Source organism: Lissotriton helveticus, chromosome 9 (assembly GCF_964261635.1).
Source record: "Lissotriton helveticus chromosome 9, aLisHel1.1, whole genome shotgun sequence".
Taxonomy (NCBI): domain Eukaryota; kingdom Metazoa; phylum Chordata; class Amphibia; order Caudata; family Salamandridae; genus Lissotriton; species Lissotriton helveticus.
In genome coordinates, this window is record NC_136070.1 from 394219676 (window position 1) to 394240164 (window position 20489).

Below are 20489 nucleotides of genomic sequence, written 5' to 3' on the forward strand. Positions count from 1 at the left end.
CCGCAGCGCGTAACATGAGCGTGAGAGGTCATGTGACTTGTTAATAAAACTTTTCATTGGTTCATTTCACTTTTGGTTTCATAATGATGTAAGGCTAGGTCAGGTGACCTAAAAATAACACTTTTCATTGGTTTAGAACTATTTTTTTTCCCAAATGATGAAAGCCCCCACCTTTTTTCTCACTCTGACTTTCAACTTTGAGAAAGGAAGACCTGATCATTTGCTCTGATTAAAAAATGGCTTCAATAGTAGCTTCAGCTTCTGCACCCCCACCACCACCACCACCATCTCCTCATAGGAAGAGAGGACCACCTGCACAGTTTATTGGAGACACAGAGTAGGAAGAGGAAGAACAAGACGGAGAGGAAGAAGAGGGACCACGATTTGTCAAAGAGTTACCCCGGGTATCTCATCGCAAAGTTAGCTTTATCTGGCAATTTTTTTCCATTCCACCAGGAGAGAAAAAAGTCAATGCACGCCATGCTACGTGCCTTATCTGCCAAGATAAGTTATCCCGGGGCACTAATAAAAAATACAGTTATGGAAATCACACGATGCACCGACATATGCAGAGGCGGCATCCAATCAACTATAGTCGTGCAGAGATGCGTGAACTACAACAGAACCCCCCAACTTCGGTGACAAGAACATCTACTGATATCTCTCTCACAGTTGGAGAGGCCAACGAAACAGTGCCAAATATTCAAAAAAAATGTGTCCATATGAAGCTGACATGCTTATATTGTGGCACTTTAATTTCCTGCGCAAACATGAGTCTGAAATTAATTAATTTGGCTTTCGAGAAACACCGATGCTCCAAACGCAGCAAGTTTTAATTTTTTTTTGTTGCTCCTGTTGAGCCTTTTTCAATGCCTCTTTCTGTTCTTTCCCTTTGAAAAAAAACAAAAAAAACAAATAAGTGTTCAAAAAATACAAAAAAAACAAATAATGTTCAAAAAAGAAAAAAAAATATAAAACAACAAAAATATTTAAAAAAAAGTTCTTTTCAGAACTACCTCCCTGTTATTAAAAAATTGCTAGAATGTTTAGCACTCTGGCAAGCTCTATTTCTTTTGGTTCGCTTCCCGGTTAGCTTCCCGGTACGCGGACCGGGAGCTAACCCAAATTTTTTTTTTTTTTAAAATAGAGTAAGTATAAGGAAAGTAAACAGAGAGTGATGTTAAAAGAAAGACAGCTATAGGGACTAAAGAAGAGATACTGTTTAATAGATCTATTTACCGAAGAAAAGACGGAAGAGGGTATAATTGTGAAAAACAAAATAGATAACGAAGTGAAAGAAAAAAAAAGAGAGTATAACATTAACAAAGAAGAGTTTCTTGGAGAATGTGAGTGAATGTTCAAAATAAGATTAAAACATGAAGAATAACAGAGAGAAAAAATAGAAAACAGAAAACAAAAAATAACAGAAAAAGATTAATTGAAACAGCAAAGAAATGTAAGTAACATAGAGCCATATCATCAACATATGCAATAAAAGTTTTGCAGCTTTTATTGGCAGAAATGTGTCGCTAAAGCTGCTTTTGCGGCAGAAAACTGCCGCTAAAACCACTTTTGCACCAGTTTTCTGCCAATAAAAAGAGCAATAATTTTATTGGCTGTGTTCATAATATGCCCCTTAGTGTGCTTCAACTACACAGAGAAAGCATTATGAACAAATAGTGATACAGTGATCAGTCAAAGACACTAAGAGTAATAGAGACGGAGTGAGTGAACAAGAGTGAGGAACTATGAGAAGAGAGGGACTGAGAAAAAGAGTGGAAGGAGTTGAGTAAGTAGGTAATAGAGAAAGGAATGAGGGAAGTAGCAAAGGCAGGAAACTGAGGGTTAAAGAAATGAAGCAGTGGAACTAATAGAAGTTAAATGTGTATGTCTATGTCTATGAGTACTACAATTATTTAATTCTCTACATCACTTTTAATCACAAAGCAATGTAAAACAGTAGACAGCATTGCAGACTTACATTCCCTCTACTCTATGTTTTGATTGGCTGCTTCAATTAGCTTATAAAAAGAAATAGTTTTTCTGAACTCATTCAAAGTGCACTTATTTCTCCATGACGTCCAGTCTTATGGTTAGAAGTTATGTCTCTGAACTACACTTATCCTCAAGGCCAAATTGTGTAGGAGCCATTAGAACTTCTTGAAATTCCACAGAGCACATCCCGAGATTATTTCCCTAAAATTTTGGTTTTAAAAACACCAGGTAAGAGTTTTTAAGGTCATACGGCAATTTTTTTTTGAAAATTAAAACAGAATCATTGCAGAATGACCAGCCATTTCTAGACTTTAAATAAGCTGTGTAATGTCCTGATGTTATTGAAGGGCCGTCATGATATATAATTGCTGCAGTTACAAAAGTCCTTCCTGATATTGACAACTGCGAAGCTACAAAATTTTTAATTAAAGTTGTCAATTTTGTTCCATCAGGCCTACATCGTTGGAACATTAAAATGACATACTGGCCATATGTTCGTATAAATAATGTGGACATCATTTCAGATTTACATTGGCTACACTCCATGTTGTGATCAGCTGCTTTTACTAGCTTATTAAAGGAGACTGATTTACTGTCTGGCAAAGTTAAATATATAAATCTTTCTGAGTCTACACTAGTAGTACTTGATACCATACAGTTCTCGCAGTCATGCTGCCATTGATAAGAAAGCCCAAACAGCTGATCTACATCTACACCTTCAGCATGCAATACATCAAGCATATACATTAAAAACTCCTGACAAACTTGCTGAATATTTTGAGAGAATTGTGTTTGGCCTGAACATCTGTCTAACAGATTTCGAATTTCAGACACACTTTCTATGTTTGTTCTATCAGTGCTACATTTCTCTAACACAGAATTTAACAAACTGCAAAATCTTTGATCAGAATTGACCACAATCTCTTCTTTTACATTTTCTAGAGAAAACAAAACATTAACCACTACATTAGCATAGCAGTTGACACCAGAACTGTTTTCAAATTGAAAACCAACAACATCTTCAACAGAATCCTTTTTGTTTCTGCTTGTAATTTTAGGTTCATCGACTTTTCGTCTTTTTGCTACAACCTCCCCAGTATTGGTCACATTTCTTCGTTTCCGGCCTACCACACGTTTCTCAAACAAAGGATACTGAGGCAAATGTGGCGCATACTCTCTTCTTAACCTATTGTATTCCTTAACACAATCTAGATCCGCACAAATGTTTGTGACATCACACTCAATCAAGTACAATCCCGATAAAGTTCTAACTCGTGACAATGCCACATATGCCATACCCTCCTTGAACACAGAACTGCCAATATTCACCAATGCACAGTCTACACTTAAACCTTGCGATTTATGGATTGTCACCGCATATGCCAAGCAAACAGGAAACTGCTTACGGCAAACATATAAGTCTTTTACAAGCAAAAATCTAGCAGAGCAACGACCAATTAGCTGTACTTCCTCAATGCCATCAAATTTAATTTTTAAAAATTCAATTCCATCTCTATTTCTGTATTTTACAAAATCAACAACATTACCCATTGATCCATTTACCAGACCTCTTTCAACATGTAAATTCCTTCTTAAAATGATACGGCAGTTCAAGCACACATTCAGAGTCTTTTCAAAACCTGCAGTTTTAGATATACTCTTCTCTAATGAATCCAATTTTGTTTTCAGATTCTCAGACAAAATAATTGTTGATCCCATATGCTCTACTCTGTCAATAGCTTCCAGTTTCACAATCTCTTGCTTTTCTAAATGCAACATTTTGTTGTTGAATTTGGCACATTCTGCAAGAGTTGGCATCAAACATATTCCAGATTTCTTATCAGTAATTTTCTGAAAAATATTCTCAGGCACAACATCTTGTTCTGGATATAAATTTGACAGTAATCGTGCATGTAAAGCTTCTTTCCCATGCTCGGTCACTTTTCCAATTCTAACATCTTGTAGAATAGTCTTGTAAACTTCATCCTTCGCCTGACGCATATTTTCGTGCAGTTCAGCATAATTGAAGTTTAACCATATATTGACGTTGCCAATGCTGCCTAGGCACTTCCTGGTATCTTCATGCGTGAGCATTTTGAACACAGGTTGCCCTTTCACTGGTGTCAGCTGCAAAAGATCTCCGAAAACAATGATGTGTTTGCCACCAAATAACACATCATACTCTGTTTTGAGAACTTCTTGCATTCTCAAATGCACAAAGGCAAGCATGACATTGGAAACCATGCTTACTTCGTCAATGATAAGAAGTTTCATTTTCCTCAAGATTCTTGAAACTTCAAAACAAGCATCTCCAGATAGCTTGTGATATTGTAATTTGTTGTCATGCTCCACTGGCAGCATCAGTAAACGATGTAAAGTAATCCCTTTAATGTTATGTGCTGCCAGTCCAGTTGGAGCGGTGACAACACAAGACAGCGATGACTCTGTCCTTTCCTGCAAATAGCATGAAATTGCTTTAATGAGGAAACTTTTTCCAGTTCCCGCTTCTCCACTCACGTACAGTCGGACAGGCTTCAACGACGTACATGAGCACTCTTTCTTGTCATGACTTAATCCATGATCAATTTGCATGGTAACTTCGTCATATATTTTCCTCTGCTCAACGTTGAGTTGTCTTTCCAACTCTTCTAAGTTAACCGCATCCTCCTGAGCATGGCTCTTTCCACTTCATTCATAGCAGTGGCAGCTTCATTTTCGATAACAGGTCCTCCTAGTGGATCCTGACTCAATGAAGCAGAACTCTGACTGTCCTGAGAACTGTCTCTGGCAATCTCGGCTGCAATCGTTGCTTCCTGCTCAATTTCCGCATTCAACATTTCTACATATTTGGGAAAAGCAGGACATTCTATGGTCTCCTTGGCAGCATTTTTTGCAAAGAAAGAGTTCTCCCAGATACTTTTAGGTCCAGAGGGGGGAGACAGTAAAACAAGCAAAGGGGGTAGACCTCAGTAAGAACCTATATTTCTTTCTAGTAGAGTGAATCCAAACTATTTCAAGACAAAAGTGCCATATAGAGACAAGATTTAGATTATTTTTCAAACATATAAGTTTATTTAAATATTTTTATCGTTTTTTCTCAAGTTTTTTAAGATATATTTGTGCAATTGTACATAACATTGTCCATGTTTCATAGAGTGCCCTCTATTGGCAGTGGGTAACAGTTAGTCTCGCTAATCATACATACTACCTTTCATACTTCCTTTCATACTTATCTTGCTGATTTTTTTAAAAAAGGGGAAAGAAACATACTAAACAATATAAATACTACAACAAAAATTTATACAAGTGGCAACTCAGAGGTGTACTTGTTGGGATGCTTATAATAGTGCAGATGTTAACATTCAGCTAGTTGAGGTGGAAATAACCAGTCCTTGGCAGCATTGAAAGAGTCTTCGTAACAGAGGAAATCTCCAAGCAGTTCCTCTTCTGCACGCCAAGGCTTGAAAAGTTGCAAAAGTGCTAAATAGAAAAACTCCTTTTTTTCAGGAGATTCGCCAGTCAATTTTCGATGGTTTACCAAGTGGCATTTTCTTTGCTTGACCAGACATCCCTCACTTCCTATTACAGCATACACTCCTTTCTCAGTATCTTCTTTGATGTTCCTCTTGAATATGTAATTTTGAAGAACCTCATACAGACAAACATTGTCGAGGTGACTGCTTCTATTTGGATAATATGTATCAAACATGTTGGTCTTCAAAATGTCAGTACTGTTTGGCTCCTTTTCCGCCAAATACTCAATTTCCCGCACAGGTTTCAGAACTCGATTACGCGTTGCAGCAAGACCAAGACTCGCCCAAACGATACTCCTGGACTTGGCATAGAGACTTGCTGAAGACAACCGGTCAGAGCATTCGTACGCTCCGATTTCTCGATGCAACAACATCTTCAGACTGAAACTGTACAACTTCTTGCTGAGGCTCTTTTCATGGGAAATGTCCTCCCACATATCCTTCAATTCTGTCTTCTCTTTTTTGGTGATGTAAGATGTCACATACCGAGCCACAGCCATACAGTTATCAGCCACAAACTGTATATCCATGTTAGCATTCCACATGGACAAAATCACCGGGTTGTAGTCGTTGATGTACTTTGACTCTCCGTTCCTCTTCAAATTGTATGTGTTTTTAGGTGATTTCTTCATCACATTATGTTGCAGCGAAGACATCAAACTGTTTACTCTTCCTTTAGAAATCACCGGTCGTGGAAAGCCGAAACGACATTTGGTGTAGAACTTGTCCTTGTTTCGGAATTTACGACGGCAGTACTTTCCACATCGATGGCTTTGGAAACGCAGAACTTTTTCTCTTAGGCTTTTCTTCTCCTTTGCGTTTGGAACAGCACACGTAGAATACTGTTGGATGAAACTCATCACTGAGTCTTCTGGATCCGTTCCAAATTTAGGTGCATCCTTGATCCACAGCAGCATATGTATATGAGGAGCACCTCTTGCTTGGTACTCCTTTCTCCAGAAGAAATCCAACACCTCTCCAAGAGGTGGATTCTTCTTATTCATGATGAAAGACATCATAGCTTCAAATCTATGATTGAAGTACCTACATACATTGACTGGATCCAAAGAGCACAGTTCTCCGGGTGTCTTGAATTCGATGTTATCTACGTTAGCATTTGCCTCTCGTAGAAATTCAAGTAAGTCTTCCCAGCCATACTCGGCACAGCTCAGAGTGAGGAACCATGTGGGAGTACCTAAGTTCCTCAGCATACATTTTAAATCACCATGACGACGGTACCAGTACTCATTAGTACCACGCTGACACGCCATGAGATTAATCAGGTGAGAATCCAAAATACTGTCTTGGACATTGACTTTATCCATAAAGTCACTTGCCGAGATGTTTTGCATGTGTGTACCACTTTTCAAGATGTGGTTCACTGCATATGACAGTCCAGACAGATCGCTTTCAATCAGGAGATGAAACAAATAAGGAATGCATTGTCGAAACCTAGCATCTCCTGCATACAATCGCAAAGTCCGGTATTCAGAAGCAGGAATTTGATGAGGTCGCTCATCATATCTTCCTCCTTGACCTGTTGGAAAAAGCTGTGGGAAACACCGAGCTTCCAAACTTTCCTCCCAAACACTAATGGGACTCCCTTTGGCTTGTTTCATTTGAAACAACTCAATAGCATTCCCCGTGACTTCCTTGGAATGCAAAGGATGAACACTATAATGTTCATATATTTCTTCACTAGTAGAGGGTTCTACTTTCTCAATTTGACCAGCACACAAATCGCTATCCTCTTCCTCACTTACTTCCTCTTCTGCAACATATACATTCTTATAGTATTTATTATTTTTTTTCAAATACAATGTTGCCTTTTTAACTTTCCTAACATCTACTAAATCTTGCCATATTTTCTTATTCTTTGTCGGAACCCCATTAACTAAGATAACCAGAGGTTCCTCTTCCACTTTTTCTACTCCAATTGTGTTAATGTTTTTCTTCAAATCTAGAGGCAAATAAACAACTCTTCCCTTTAATCCTCTCTGTAAATCTGATGGAGGCAATTTCCCTGTCTTTGGCTCCATTCTTACAATAGCCTGAAAGGGATGGATACTTTGAATCAAAATAGATTCATAAGTATTTAAATCCTTCAATTCAGAAGGAATCTCAACCAATTCCAGATTATTATGAACTGCTCTAGCAGGCATCTGGTTTTGATTTAATTTGCAACAACAATAAGTACACACACGTTGATCCAATCCCAAATCAAAACAATTTTCTACCATCAAGTATGTTGCGAAATCCTTCCATTCACTATTATTTTCCCTTTCACTTTTTGCATATAAATCCACTAACTTAGTCTGATTCTTATAATAAGTGCGTCGACAACACACACAAGTGAAATTTGGCCTCTCACTTGATTTGACCTGAAATGTGACAATTTCCCTCTGGAAATTATCTGTACTGGAAACCTGTACACTATCTTCCACATTACCCGCTTCTTCTTGGTCAATTTCAACATTCTCCTCTTTACTTCCAAAGTAACAAAACTCAATTTCTTCACATATATTCTTCACATCTATTTCAGAACCATGCAAAAGAGCAGCGCATAATTGTTTAAGCATAATTGCTGGACTCTTAGCATAATACAACATTCTAACTAATTTCCTCACTTTATTATGATGCACTGCTAGCATCCTGAAATGATGAAAAACACTCTGGCATACTCTCCTGGAAAGACAAGCCAGTGAATGACCATGCAAACCTGTCACTTCTCTCACTCTGCAAGGATCTAATTCTTGCAACAACCTTATTTTCTGCTTCAAACTTTTTTTATTAAATGACCGTACAAAATCACAAAGCAAATTGATGGAATCCTGTCGCACACTACAAATACTACTACACTTCCAGGTGTACACAGGACCCTTAGCACGTCTTCCTAAAACCTCATTACCTAACACCTCTTCTGCCTCTGTTGTCACAAGTTTTTCTTTTTCAACTGGACAACCATCTTTCACTTCATAAGCACGACCACTGGTGTCAACTGCATGCACCAAATCATTATCCTGGAAATAACTCTCCTCATTAAAAAATGCCTCAGAGCTTGAACTATGCATCCATTCTCCAGAAAAAACTTCACAAAAATTACTACGATTAACTATTCTCTTCCATCTACTATTTCTTTTGAAATCATAAATTGCCTTGTTTAGCTTCCTAATTCTATTGATTATCAAAATAAATAACTTACGTTTAATTTCAAATGCCTGATCAATAACTTTCTCAACTTTTTTTTTTCTCTTATAAAAAACCACTTTCTGTTGACCTTTCTTAATATTTTTTAACAAATTGCCAATTATCCTGTTGCGGAACATTCGTTTACGAATGTCCCTAAACTGTTGTTTCCTTCTACTATCATGCACAGAGTTATCTCTTGCTCTAGCAGTAACATTTTTGATTGGCCTTTCCTTTCCATTTGAATTGCTTCTCTTTTTATGGACTGAAACATTTTCTGTAGTAATATTTTTTTTACTACACATATTTCTTATGAATGTTTTTGTACTCTTACCCGGTGCTTTCTTCGTGACTTGACAAATCTTTTTGTTAGAGGACTGCTGCTTCTTTTGATTGGCCTGCTGTCTTTGACGTTTTGCAGCCTTTCTCTCTCTTTCTTTCGTTGGCATGGTGAAATGTTGAAATGATCTGCAGTTGAATCTGTGGTAAAATATATTAAAAAATGTTATTAACCACTATTTCCAAACAGTAAATCAATAACAGTGATCAAAAACTTAACACACTACTTGACATTTTAAATAGAAGATTTTTTAGTCCTTGGCAAATTTACAATACAGAAATAGCAGAAAAGAAATGGAATTTATATTCATGTTACCTGTGCTATTTTATATGTGAATCTGATCTAATTTTATGAGCCTATTTTAATATTTTATTGAAGACACTACACATAACCTGTTTTTGAAGGTGTCTTTATTTTTTAATTAAACGGTTTACACTTTTACTTTTTATTTATTATAAATTTTAAAAATAAATGTTTATAGTTCCATAGGCTCAAGCAGGTCAGCTTCCCACCCTATGTCATATAATTCGGACAAATCTGCATCCTCATCACGCTCTTCTTCATCCTCAGGATTTAAATCATCCAAGGGATCAACATCCACTGATGTTTCAATTACAAGTTCAATGATGAGGTCAAAATCAACTGATTGCAGATTGTCGCTCATGTTGATGTTGTCTTTATCTTTAAAGAAAGATAACAACAATGAGATGTTGCAGAGTAAGAGACAAATCTCAGAGATTATAATAGTAAAATTGTTTAACAAGAGTAACATTTTGCAGCTATTATTTAGCCATGTCCAGCGATGCTGAGCAGGTGAAGCCTATGTCTAATTTTTCAGTGAACAGGACTCATCTCTTCTTAACCTTGGATAAGCCTCACCAACTCTGTGTCCCCTGCACATACTTAAATGTAAAGGGGCAGATTTATGTTAAATGGCACATCCCCAGGCATGCACCAGTTAACGTGCACCGCTGCTCTGCCACCCATGGTGTGCCGTATTTACAATCAGATAGGAGAAAGCTGCGTCAAAACCCTGCGCCTGCTTTAAGCAGGCATAGGTCTTGACGCAACATTGTGGAGATGGGGCACCCCTGAGCCTTGCTTGAGCTGCATCGCACTTGCGATACAACTCCAGCAATGCGCCACCTTTACAGCACAGATACGTCACGCATCTGTGCCATTTTTGCCCCATGCTGCGCCGCATTGTAAATGCAGCACACCATGGGTGGCGGAACAGCGGCGCAGGATGACTGGCACATCCCTGGTGATGCGCCAGTCATCATAAATCTATCCCTAAGCTTCTTATCTTGTTACAGATGAACCGCCATATGTACCATCAAACTATTTTGCATTTCCTAAATAGCGAATTTTAAGGAATAAATAGCAATTCTTTACCATTCCTAATTTGCAATGAGCAAATTGCTAATTGCAAATTACCCATTCATTTCCATGGGCTAGGAGGCTCATAGGAATGAAGGTGCAATTTGCGATTAGCAATTAGCTCATCGCAAATTAGGAATTTTTCCAAGGGTGCATGGGTGTCTCAAGAACACCCTGCTGCACCCCTGAAAAAGAAATTTGGGGGCATATGGCGCACATACATGCCCTAAGGGCATGTATTGGCGTCATGTGGCACCTTTTGTTTTTTTTAAAAAAATGCTTTTTGAAAAGAATTCGCAAATTACCACCAACTAGAAGTTGGTGGTAGTTTCCAAATCCTTAATGTCATTTTTTACATATTTTTAGTTTGATACATTGCATTTAAGGAATCGCAAAATTTGCAAATCCTTCAGTGCAATCGCAAAATAAGGATTAGCAAATTTTGCTATTCCTTATTTTGCATCAAACTTGTTTGATACATACCATTTGTCTAATTAGCATTCGCAAAGGCTGAAATTTGCAGAATTTTGATCTTTGCGAATGGTAATTAGCTTGATACATATGACCCCAAGTGAGGCCTGTCTTGCAACATGGTGCATCTTTTGCATCACTGCTGCATCGGTTTCATGTGGCACGTTTTTTTTACACCATGACACATCTGCCTAAATGCATCAATTTGTAATTTTCTCGCCTCATAGCAAATCTTTTGCACCGCCACTGCATCATAAAAGTGACGCACAGTGGCGCAAAAGAGACATACACCTATCATAAATCTGTCTCTACCATTTTAAATGATTAATCCAGGATGACGATAAGGTGTGGCCTATCCAGAGGTTTGTTTATGGTGAGGCCTACTCAGGATTGCAGATTAAATTTACGCTTGATAAAGAATACAGAGGAGATAATACATGTAAAGGCCTACCAATGAAGTAAGTAATGTCCACTTTATTGCGCCAGTCATCATAAATGTATCCCTAACCTTCTTATCTTGTTACAGATGAACCGCCATATGTACCATCAAACTATTTTGCATTTCCTAAATAGCGAATTTTAAGGAATAAATAGCAATTCTTTACCATTCCTAATTTGCAATGAGCAAATTGCTAATTGCAAATTACCCATTCATTTCCATGGGCTAGGAGGCTCATAGGAATGAAGGTGCAATTTGCGATTAGCAATTAGCTCATCGCAAATTAGGAATTTTTTCAAGGGTGCAGGGGTATCTCAAGAACACACTGCTGCACCCCTGAAAAAGAAATTTGGGGGCATATGGCGCACATACATGCCCTAAGGACATGTATTGGTGTCATATGGCACCTTTTGTTTTTTGGAAAAAAATGTTTTTTGAAAAGAATTCGCAAATTACCACAAACTAGAAGTTGGTGGTAGTTTCCAAATCCTTAATGTCATTTTTTACATATTTTTTGTTTGATACATTGCATTTAAGAAATCGCAAAATTTGCAAATCCTTCAGTGCAATCGCAAAATAAGGAATATCAAATTTTGAATTAAGGACATTTTAAGTCAGTCAGTCAGTCAAAATACTCTTTATTCGATTTTTGTTAAAATCATAAAAAGACATAAAACAAACACAAATACAATTTCTTTAAAACATTACTCGATCTCATTACAAAAATTTCTGTTTAGTGATTACATTTCCTCAGGTTATTTCTCCAAAATACAAATATATTTACTAATATTAAAAGATTTTTTAAGACAGGTCTATCCGGGGTAATCTTTTTTTCCTAGATCTAAATGCAGCAGTTAAAAAGCAAGCAACACTAAACATGGTGTAGGTATCAGCTAGCATTTGAAGAAAGATTAAGGCTGGCCTAACTTGAGAGAAGCCCGCCGCTTTCAACACAGGGAATAGATATTTTTTCCTTTCGCTACTATAAAAGTCACAAAAGAATATAAAATGAAGAGTGTCTTGAACTGAAAATTGGTCGCATCCACATGGTGGACCATCATCAGGTTTTGACCACACCGGAAAGTTTCCTAGAGAGTAATGGATTAAGTTCATCCTAAATTTAGTTAAGAGAAGTCTATGGAGAGGATTAGTCACAATTTTTAAATAGGGTTCCATGGTGGGCGAAGTCGTTAGAGCAATATGTGCCCTCACCATGGGTTTCCTCAATTCCAATTCTTCTCTATCCATACAAGCCCTCTCCAGAAACATCTGCTTAATCAAACTGACATCCTCCCTCCTGATGCTAGTTGGGTCATTAAAAAGTTCCGGCCTCCCCAGCGTTAATAATGTAGATTTAATATATTTTAGCCAGGGGATTCTCATGGCGTTATCCCTTGCGATGACGTCCTTAAGGATGGCATGGTTTAGCGTTAGCTCGGGGTTCAGCCATGTTTTGACCCAAAAAAGGAGGGGGGCTAATTTTAATTTGTCAGAGATATATGGTAAACCTATTTCCTCGTGAATAGAGAAAGTGGGTGTGGAATCAGGGACAGATAAAATATTCCTAATGATACCATTTTCTATCCTCTGTAACTTTACCGTCTCTACATAGCCCCAAATAACAGATCCGTACATAGCAATTGGAACGCACTTACTATTGTATATTTTAATAAGCGCCTCCATTGGTTTGGCTCCCAATCTTTTTGCAAAGGCCAGCAAGGCTGATGAAGATCGTGCTAGGCTGAGACCTTTTGCTTTAATCTGGGGGGCCCAGGACCCTCTTTGGTCAAAAAGGACTCCCAGATAAGGAAAGACTGGAACCCTAGAAAGAATCTCCCCTTTGCAAATAAAAGATTTTTTCTGGCACATATTCACTTTGCGACCAATAATCATAGTGTGGGACTTGGAGACATTAATTTTCAAATCTAGATTCTCCATAAAAGAACCGAAACGGTCCAGAAGGATCTGTAAGCTATTCCCTGTGCGGGCTATCAAGACGGCATCGTCCGCGTATAGGAGGGCTGGGATCTGCACTCCTCCTACACGGGGGACGTCAGCCAATCCTGTTTCTAGGTGTTTCCCCAGGCCATTTATATAGATAGTAAAAAGAAGGGGGGCCAGGATACAACCCTGGCGCACCCCTTTTTCAGATTTAAAACTTTCCGTGCACCTTCCATCCCTGGTGACTCTTATTCTTGCCTCAAGATCTTGGTGTAACCTTGCCATAAATGCCACCAAAGACTCCTCTATGCCTAGCTCCAATAGAATAGTCCATAACTTACTCCTATTCACCAGGTCGAAGGCCGAGGAAAGGTCCATAAATGCCAAGTAAACTGACCCCTCCCCGGCCACCGTGTATCTGGAGACTAGAAGGTGAAGATTGGAGCATTGTTCCAGTGTCCCTCTATTCTCGCGAAAGCCGTATTGAATATTCGAGAGTCCCCCGTTCAGTTCTAAATTTTCCCTTAGTTGAACCAATAGGACTCTGCCTAGGATTTTAAAAGTAGAGTCGATAAGGGAAATTGGGCGATAACACCCGGGGTCCTCCCGATTTCCCTTCTTAAAGATGGGAACTATTATGGATGTTGCCCATGTTTGAGGTAGGAATCCTTCGGCTGCTGCTCTAAACACTCTGGACAGTACTTTACTCCAGATTACTGGGCAGAATTTAAAAAAGTCTGCCGGGACGCCGTCGGGGCCAGGAGCCTTATTTTTTGTGGTATCCATAATGGCTTTTAGGACACGCTCTTCCGTAAATGCCGCTATGGTTGCACAATGGGCCACCTCAGTAGTAATTGGGCAAACTGATGGTTCACCCCCATAAATATTGCTAAAATGCTGTACCCATCTCTCATCGGGAATTACACAGTCTGTGTTCAGATTGTTCTCCCCTATAAAAAAGGGGTGATTAATAATTTCCCAGAAATGTTTACTGTCTTTTAGGACATCTACATTGAGTAAATCATTCCAAGCATTATTCTTAATCTCATCTTTCCTTGCCCTCACATTGGCTTTATAAGCCCGTCTCAGAAGAGAGATTAGCTCTTTATCCCTTTCCTTAGCCTTAAGAGCCAATTTCAATTCTCTGTATGACCTTGAGCATTTACTATCAAACCATTTGTGGGGCATTGTAGGGTACTTTGATTTGGGTTTTAAAAGATCCTTGACGGTTTGTGCACAGATACTATTAAAAGCTGTGATAACCTGAAGATTCGAGGCAGTCTGATCAAGACAAGTTTCTATCGGTTGCTCAATTTTGGGGAGTAAGGTTTCCATAAACCGTTCCTCCATAGCCATACCCCATCTAAGCCGTCTGCCCTGATCACTGGGCACCGCCAAGGCACAAACCCGGGGCTGATCCACCTGTCTGCGCCATAAGTCACTCCAGTGTATCACAGTTGACAGAGGGTTGTGATCACTATGGGGTGAGACAGTAACCTTATAGTCACTTGTCTTAGGGATTAAGCCTATGGACATAAATATGTAATCAATAATCGTCCCCTTAGTCGAACCTTTAAAAGTGGGGACCTTCTCATTAGAAGCAGTTTTGTATGGTTCGTATATATTAAAATTAGCACACAATAAATCAAGAGACTCCCCCATTTTGGTGTGTTCAAAATGAGGGATGCAGGCTCCAGCCGGGGTATCTGCATCTAGTGATTGACAGAGCAAATCACATTTGTGGCTATTAAAATCGCCCATTAAAAAAAATTCGAAAGGAGTATTTGAATTTTGACTGTATTTATTTATCAGGTTCTCCAAGCAATGCACATGTTCCAATTCATTTGGTCCACCCCAGGCATTGTAAAAATTAATTACTAGTATGATGCAGCTTGGTGAAACTAACCATTCTATTGCTAAGATGTTTGGGGAACCTGAATTCATTAAATTAAAAGTTCCTACTAAATCTAAAGAAAAAAGTGTGATAAGCCCCCCTTTTGCTCTCCCTGCGTTACTAGTGCTAGCGGGTACAGTGAAACTTAGGAAGCCATCTAGGGGAAAAGAAAGTGAAGTGTCCCATGTTTCTTGCAGAGCTATGACCCTATGTTTAGAAATATATTGTATCCAGGTAGGGTCCAGTCTTTTAGCTCTTATTCCTGCAACGTTCCAGGTCATAAATAAACATGATAAAGAGGTTACCCTCTCGGGTATAGCTATTGTGGGTGCCATTAGGGGTATGGGTAGTCAACCGTTAGTGTTCAGATCACTTAAAGGATTAAAACGGTTAACCAAATCCATAATAGGGCCTGTGTTATGGTGCGTTGGTAAATTTTGAGAACATCCCCGTCTCAAGTACCCTGCGCCACCATCAGGGTTATAAACCTGATTATAACCATCATGTGGACGCAAAAAGGGAGCAGGGAAAGAGCTAACCTCTACCCGTGGAGGCAAAATAAATCTCAATGGCTCAATCCCCCCTTGGTAATATAACTGAGGTCTTGGGTAGAAAAAGGTCAAGTCCACAACGCCAATCCCACCAAAGCTAATATTCCATCCAGGTTTTGTAATTATCCCTACTACCCTGGGATCTTGGAAATTAATTATAATACACTCACCCCCCTGCTTTTTAAAAGTGTTCCCAATCCAATTGACCCTTCTAACCCCAATGATCAATCCATCCACGTCTCCTGGGAGGGGTCTATTTACCCGCAGCCAATGCATGGCTTTATTTTTTAACATATCGTAAGTCTCCCTTTGGCCATCTGGTAGGGGAGGAACATTGGTAAGAATGGCCACATATGGATAAGAATCAGGGGTAAGTTGGACTGGGGGAGTCCGGGTTGGAAGTTTAATAGCATAAGGTTTTGGTGGGCAATGATCTGGCGCAGCAACGCTCACAGGAGCACTATTTCCCATAGCCATACTAGCGTTATTTCCACCGATTTTAAGATTACCATTTCCTACATAGCCACCCTTATTTGCTAACTGGGGGACAAGCGGCCCTTTTAAACCATCAACAATTATAGCAGGCTTTTTATCTATGTCTATCAGTGTCCCCTGGACGCAGGCCATAGCAGGGGATAAGGGTGAGCTCTTTTTCTGAGCCACAGAGGCACAGTTTTTCATACTATCCTTTGTACTATTTGCCATTGTGCTAGTACAGTTGGTATTAGTACACTCAGGGCCACTATTTTTTGCCGGTGGTCGGGATACTGGAAGATTTTTTTTATTATTATTCAGACCCTGTTTCTGCTGAGTAGAAACCCCACTTACTTTAGTGGAAGACAACTCGGCCCCTGTGGCACCCAAAGTTTGCTCAACTGGATTATTATGTCGCCCATTCTCAACCGATTTATTCTGAGCCTTAATTAATGATTTTACTGAGAAAAAGTTATCCAAACTGGTTTGTTCAAAATGGTCAAGTTGTTTTGCTAACTTCTCCAGTTTGGTCTCAAGGGGACTTAAGAGGGAACGTATAAGTTTTTCCAGATCCGATAAATGATCCGGGTAAATCCTCATTTGCCCTGGAGATGCTGTGGAAGGGGGGATTATTTCTGTTGTTGGTGATGCCGGATTCTTAGGATTTTCTAAGTCTATTACAGTAGCCGATTCCTCCCCCCTTATTACCCCACTCAGTTGTTCAACTCGGACATCGGTTAAGGGCGTTTTAATTGCCAGTTTCCTGACCTTCCTTGCTGGATTAGGGACTATGGATTTTTTTAGAGTAGTAACTCTCTTCCTCTTTGTACATACTTTCGGCTTGACAGCGTGTACTTGAACAATTGCTTTAGGTGTAACATTTTGTCCTATACACGCAATATTAGAACCCTTTAAATGCTCTGAAGAAGGGGCGGTAACCACTGTGTCTATAGGAGAGGCACCCAACAACTCATTACATACAGATATATCATACTGTGTTTCTTGTGTCAATGGCAATACTGTAGACGATAACGGGGTGACTAATGCAGGGAAACTTTGTCCTATATGTTTTTCAAGGGGGTTTTTCATCAATTCGATCGATAATCTTCGACCAGCGCGTCTTTCCGCCAAGGCAATTTCCCTGTCGATATCTTGGGGCAGACGCTTAAAATACGAATCTAGAGGCCCCATCACCGCGGTTTCAGCATCCCCCACAGAAGTCAGTAAGACAGAGGTATTTAAGATATTCGCCATAGTTGTTAACACCCTTATGACCTCAAGTAGCTAACTGAACCTGGAAGACAAATATAAACTAAGTAGTAACCGAACACAAGCCTGTAAATGGAAAAGGGGTGGCCCAGACCGGCCTCCTTCGGCCCCGGACGGCCACAGACGGTCCCGCCCTTTTCCCGGGCTTCTCCTGGCGCCCTCCCGCACGCTCCCGCGTAGCGGGTAGTAACCTTTACTTAAATGGGAAGTCCATAGGGTTGAAGGCGGGGCGTGGTGACGGCCAGGGAGAGCGGCCAGCTGGTCAGAGGCGCGGTGTGCAGGGGCTTCTGGGATTGGAAGTCCTGCCCCGCACGCTCGCAGCCCTGGTCCTCCCACGCAGATGGATTTAAATGTACCCTCAACATCTAGGGCGCAGCGGGACCCGCGAAGCGGGTTCCGCAAGTCGTGAAGCGTTAACAGGGTCCAAAACGGGTCCGTAGAAAGGCAGCAACACGCAGCAAACAGCAAAGGTCTCCCACGTCGCAAGGTCAATTACCGCCCTTTAAGGATTGAAGGCGGGGCGTGGTGACGGCCAGGGAGAGCGGCCAGCTGGTCAGAGGCGCGGTGTGCAGGGGCTTCTGGGATTGGAAGTCCTGCCCCGCACGCTCGCAGCCCTGGTCCTCCCACGCAGATGGATTTAAATGTACCCTCAACCTCTAGGGCGCAGCGGGACCCGCGAAGCGGGTTCCGCAAGTCGTGAAGCGTTAACAGGGTCCAAAACGGGTCCGTAGAAAGGCAGCAACACGCAGCAAACAGCAAAGGTCTCCCACGTCGCAAGGTCAATTACCGCCCTTTAAGGATTGAAGGCGGGGCGTGGTGACGGCCAGGGAGAGCGGCCAGCTGGTCAGAGGCGCGGTGTGCAGGGGCTTCTGGGATTGGAAGTCCTGCCCCGCACGCTCGCAGCCCTGGTCCTCCCACGCAGATGGATTTAAATGTACCCTCAACCTCTAGGGCGCAGCGGGACCCGCGAAGCGGGTTCCGCAAGTCGTGAAGCGTTAACAGGGTCCAAAACGGGTCCGTAGAAAGGCAGCAACACGCAGCAAACAGCAAAGGTCTCCCACGTCGCAAGGTCAATTACCGCCCTTTAAGGAGTGAAGGCAGGGCGTGGTGACGGCCAGGGAGAGCGGCCAGCTGGTCAGAGGCGCGGTGTGCAGGGGCTTCTGGGATTGGAAGTCCTGCCCCGCACGCTCGCAGCCCTGGTCCTCCCACGCAGATGGATTTAAATGTACCCTCAACCTCTAGGGCGCAGCGGGACCCGCGAAGCGGGTTCCGCAAGTCGTGAAGCGTTAACAGGGTCCAAAACGGGTCCGTAGAAAGGCAGCAACACGCAGCAAACAGCAAAGGTCTCCCACGTCGCAAGGTCAATTACCGCCCTTTAAGGATTGAAGGCGGGGCGTGGTGACGGCCAGGGAGAGCGGCCAGCTGGTCAGAGGCGCGGTGTGCAGGGGCTTCTGGGATTGGAAGTCCTGCCCCGCACGCTCGCAGCCCTGGTCCTCCCACGCAGATGGATTTAAATGTACCCTCAACCTCTAGGGCGCAGCGGGACCCGCGAAGCGGGTTCCGCAAGTCGTGAAGCGTTAACAGGGTCCAAAACGGGTCCGTAGAAAGGCAGCAACACGCAGCAAACAGCAAAGGTCTCCCACGTCGCAAGGTCAATTACCGCCCTTTAAGGATTGAAGGCGGGGCGTGTTGACGGCCAGGGAGAGCGGCCAGCTGGTCAGAGGCGCGGTGTGCAGGGGCTTCTGGGATTGGAAGTCCTGCCCCGCACGCTCGCAGCCCTGGTCCTCCCACGCAGATGGATTTAAATGTACCCTCAACCTCTAGGGCGCAGCGGGACCCGCGAAGCGGGTTCCGCAAGTCGTGAAGCGTTAACAGGGTCCAAAACGGGTCCGTAGAAAGGCAGCAACACGCAGCAAACAGCAAAGGTCTCCCACGTCGCAAGGTCAATTACCGCCCTTTAAGGATTGAAGGCGGGGCGTGGTGACGGCCAGGGAGAGCGGCCAGCTGGTCAGAGGCGCGGTGTGCAGGGGCTTCTGGGATTGGAAGTCCTGCCCCGCACGCTCGCAGCCCTGGTCCTCCCACGCAGATGGATTTAAATGTACCCTCAACCTCTAGGGCGCAGCGGGACCCGCGAAGCGGGTTCCGCAAGTCGTGAAGCGTTAACAGGGTCCAAAACGGGTCCGTAGAAAGGCAGCAACACGCAGCAAACAGCAAAGGTCTCTCATTTTAAGTCATTTCCACATGTGCAGTGTTTTCAAATTATGATTTGAAAATCGTTTTTGGGGAAAAGGAATGGTTTGCAAATTTATGACAAGGACATAATGGTATATGCTTCTCTATAAGGCATTTCACTGTCTCTGATGTCATTTTTCCCATATTACATTATAAGACCTTTCCCCATGGAGCACATTCCTTGTAAATATGCTCCCACCTGTGCATGGTGAATTTAGATTTTGACTGTTTGAGTCACATAGCCATGTTAAAAGTGACCCAAAAAAATTGCAAACGCTTTAAAAAAACACATTCATGTGTCTTAAGCACATTTTAAGTCATTTCCCCGTGGACAGTGTTTTGTAAGTGGCGCAAAAGAGGCATACACCTATCATAAATCTGTCCCTAGCATTTTAAATGATTAATTCATGATGACGATAAGGTGTGGCCTATCCAGAGGTTTGTTTAAGGTGAGGCCTACTCAGGATTGCAGATTAAAGTTACGCTTGATGAAGAATACAGAGGACATAATACATGTAAAGCTCTACCAATGAAGTAAGTAATGTCCACTTCATTGCGCCAGTCATCATAAATGTATCCGTAAGCTTCTTATCTTGTTAGACATCAACCGGCATATGTATCATATAACTATTTTGCATTTCCAAAATAGCAAATTTTAAGGAATAAATAGCAATTCTTTACCATTCCTAATTTGCAATGAGCAAATTGCTAATTGCAAATTACCCATTCATTTCCATGGGCTAGGAGGCTCATAGGAATGAAGGTGCAATTTGCGATTAGCAAT